The 4,077-nt window shown below is 38.4% G+C and overlaps 1 pseudogene; it reads left to right on the top strand.

Annotated features, from left to right (window-relative positions):
• The first annotated feature begins 3,457 nt into the window (after nucleotides 1–3,457).
• Nucleotides 3,458–3,819, top strand: LOC117072708 (annotated as a pseudogene).
• The last annotated feature ends 258 nt before the right edge of the window (nucleotides 3,820–4,077 follow it).

The raw sequence follows: 4,077 nt of genomic DNA, 5'->3' as shown, positions 1-4,077 counted from the left end.
TGGGAGGCCAAGGCAGGCGGATCACAAGGTCAAAAGATCATGACTCTCCTGGCCAACATGGTGAAACCCCATCTCTACTAAAAATACAAAAATTAGCTGGGCGTGGTGGCATGCACCTGTAGTCCCAGCTACTCAGGAGGCTGAAGCAGGAGAATCACTTAAACCCGGGAGGCGGAGGTTGCAATGAGCTGAGATTGCATGAATGCACTCCAGCCTGGAGACACAGTGAGACTCCATCACAAAAAAAAAAAAAAAAAAGAAAGAAAAAACAAAAACAAAAAAAGATAAACATAAACTCAAGCATATCAATAACTATATTAAATGTAAATGATCTAAGCATACCAATTAAAAGACAGAGATTGTCAAAATAGATTTTTTAAACATGACCGAACAAACTATACTCAGCATATAAGAAACTCACTTTAAATGTAATTATACAGGTAAATTGAAAGTAAAAAGAAATAAGACAAAAGCATGTAAATACTAATCAAAAGAGGGCTGGAGTGGGATTATTAATAGTAATCCTACTTTTTTTGGCATTTAGCACACTGAAATAGAATTATTTGTACTGAACTGTGTCCATCTGAAGGGTCTGGAAAAAGGTTTTTTAAAATCTTTTCTTTCTTCTTCTATTATATCCTTTTATTTCTCAGTATCCCCTCACACAACCCCATGCCTGTCGGTTGATGGTTGACATTTCAAAAAATATTTGTTGAAAGAATGAACTTTACTAACAACATAGTCTGTATATGGCATGGAGAAGGTCTAAGTCACCATTATTATTTATTCTAAATTAGGGTGAATTTTACAAACTGTCCGGTGGATCAAGGCTCTTTAAAATAGTATGGAAAGATTCCATTGTATTTCCTGGAGAAGGAGCGCAAGCATGTGGAATGATTCTGTCACTTTGGACCATTCTGTTTCAATGTGCTAAATGCCAACTAAAAATAGAAAAAGTAGACTTCAGAGCAAAGAAAATTACCAGAGATAAGGAGAGACATTATATAATAATGTAATAAAAGGGCCAATTCACCTAGAAAACGTAATAATAATTCTGTTATGAAAACATCATAATCCTAAATTCTGTTATTATGCACTTAATAACAGAGCTTCAAAATAAATGAACCAAAAACTGACAGAACTAACAGGAAAAATAGGCAAATTCACAATTGTAGTTGGAGGCTTCAACATTCCTCTCAATAACTGAGCAAACAAGTAGACAGAAAATGAGCAAAGACCGAGAAGGCACAAATAACATCATGAATCAATTGGACATATTTGACATTTATAGAGCACTCCACCCAACAGCCACAGAATACACATTGTTTCGAAATGCATATGAAATGGTCTTCTGACCTGTATCTTGGATCACAAAGCAAACATTAACAAATTTAAAATAATTAAAATCATACAAAGTATGTTCTCTAGTCAAAATGGAATTTAATTAGAAATCGATAGTATAGAATAACTGAAAAATCACCAAACATTTTTAAGTTAAGCAACACACGTCTAAATAATCCATGAGTCAAAGAAGGAATGTCAAGGGACATTAGAAAACAGTTTGAAATGAACAAAAATGAAAATATAACAAAACAAAATGTGTGGGATGCAACTAAAGCTATGCTTTAAAAAATGTATAGCATTGGCCGGGCGCGGTGGCTCAAGCCTGTAATCCCAGCACTTTGGGAGGCCGAGACGGGCGGATCACGAGGTCAGGAGATCGAGACCATCCTGGCGAACACGGTGAAACCCCGTCTCTACTAAAAATACAAAAAAAACTAGCCGGGCGAGGCGGCGGGCGCCTGTAGTCCCAGCTACTCGGGAGGCTGAGGCAGGAGAATGGCGTAAACCCGGGAGGCGGAGCTTGCAGTGAGCTGAGATCCGGCCACTGCACTCCAGTCCCGGCGACAGAGCGAGACTCCGCCTCAAAAAAAAAAAAAAAAAAAAATGTATAGCATTAAATAATTACATTAGGAAAAGAAGAAAGGCTGGGCATGGTGGCTCATGCCTGTAATCCTAGCACTTTGGGAGGCCAAGGTGGGTGGATCACTTGAGGTCAAGAGTTTGAGACCAGCCTGGCCAACAGGGCAAAACCCCATTTCTACTAAAAATACAAAAACTAGCTGGGCGTGGTGGCACACACCACCCAGCTACCTCAGAGGCTGAGGCAGGAGAATTGCCTGAACCTGGGAGGTGGAGGTTGCAGTGAGCCGAGATTGCACCACTGCACTCCAACCTGGGCAAAAGAGCAAGACTCAGTCTCAAAAAAAAAAAAAAAACAAAAAAGAATCAAATTATTCCACCTAAAGACACCAGACAAAGAAGAGTAAAATAGACCCAATGCAAGAAGAATAGAGAAAATAACAAAAATAACAACAGATCAATAAAATTTAAATCAGAACAGAGAAAATCAATTAATTCAAAAGCTGTTTAAAAAAAATCAGTAAAAATGATAAGCCTCTAGCAAGACTGACAAAGAAAAACACAGAGGAAACACAAATTACTAATATCAAGAATAAAAGAGGGACACCACAGATGCTGCAAACATTAAAAGGATAATAAAGGAATGTAATGAATGACTCAATACACATAAATTCCACAACTTAGATGAAATAGAATAATTCCTCAAACCAAAAATAATGAAGTTCATCTAAGATGAAACAGACACTCTGAATAGTCCTATATTTATTAAATAAATTGAATCAGCAGTTGAAAAGCTTTTTATAGAAGAAGTCTCCAGGTCTGTATGGATTCACTGGTAAATTCCACCTAGCATTTAAGGAAAAAAACAAGGCCAATTGCAGAGACTCATGCCTGTAATACCAACACTGGGAGGCAGAGGCAAGAAGATCGCTTGAGCCCCGGAGTTCAAGACCAGCCTAGGCAACAAAGCAAGAGATCTCATCCCTACAAGAAATTTAAAAATTACCTGGGCACGGTGGCATACATCTGTGGGCCTAGGTCTTCAGGAGGCTAAGGTGGGAGGATCACTAGCCCAGGAGGTGGAGGGCTCCATTTTGCCACTGCACTCTAGCCTGGGTGACAGCATGAGACTCTAAAAAGTAAATAAAAGTAAATAAAGAAAATAAAATTTAAAAAGTCTAAAAAGTAAATAAAGAAAATAAAATTAAAAAATACAAATTCTACATAATCTTTGTCAGAAACTAGAAGAGGAGGAATACTTCTCAACCTGCTTTATGATTTTGCTAACAAAATCATACAAAGACAGTAAGAAAATTATAGACCAGTATTGTAATCAACATAGATGCAAAAAATCCTCAATAAAATGTTAGTAAATCAAATCCAGGAATATATAAAAAGAATAATACATGACCAAACAGTTTGTCCCAGTAATACAAGGCTGACTTAATAGTCTACAATTTTAAAAATGCAATCCACCATATTAATAGTCTAGCTCTTTCCCTCAGAGCAGGCTGCGGCGGCAGCCTATGCAGCAATGGCCAAGATCAAGGCTAGAGACCTTCACGGGAAGGAGGAGCTGCTGAAACAGTTGGACGACCTGAAGGTGGAGCTGTCCCAGCTGAGTGTCGCCAAGGTGACAGACGGTGTGGCCTCCAAGCTCTCTAAGACCTGAATTGTTCGCAAATTGGACGTGTTCTCACGTTTATTAATCAGACTCAGAAAGAAAACTTCAGGAAATTCTACAAGGACAAGAAGTATAAGCCTCTGGACCTGTGGCCTAAGAAGACACACGCCATGTGCCGCTGGTTCAACAAGCACAAGTAGAACCAGAAGACCAAGAAGCACCAACGGAAGGAGAGGCTGTACCTGCTGCAGAAGTACCCAGTCAAGGCCTGAGTGGCCCATTGTCAATAAAGCACAGCTGGCTGAGAAAAACAAAAAAGTTTAAAGAAGATAAAACATAGGAACATAATAATTGATGCAGAAGAAGCACTTGGCAAAATTCAACATTATATGTATGGTAAAACCCTCAGCAAACTGGAAAAGAAGGGAACTTTCTCAAACTGATAAAGGGCATCTTCAAAAAACCTACAGGTAATAATATATTACATATTACTTATATGTGACTATACAAGTGACATGATATCACTCAAT

This window comes from Trachypithecus francoisi, unplaced genomic scaffold (assembly GCF_009764315.1).
Source record: "Trachypithecus francoisi isolate TF-2019V2 unplaced genomic scaffold, Tfra_2.0 Lachesis_group4, whole genome shotgun sequence".
Classification (NCBI taxonomy): domain Eukaryota; kingdom Metazoa; phylum Chordata; class Mammalia; order Primates; family Cercopithecidae; genus Trachypithecus; species Trachypithecus francoisi.
The sequence above is the reverse complement of the archived record's forward strand: the minus strand, read 5'-3'. Positions and strand labels throughout refer to the sequence as shown.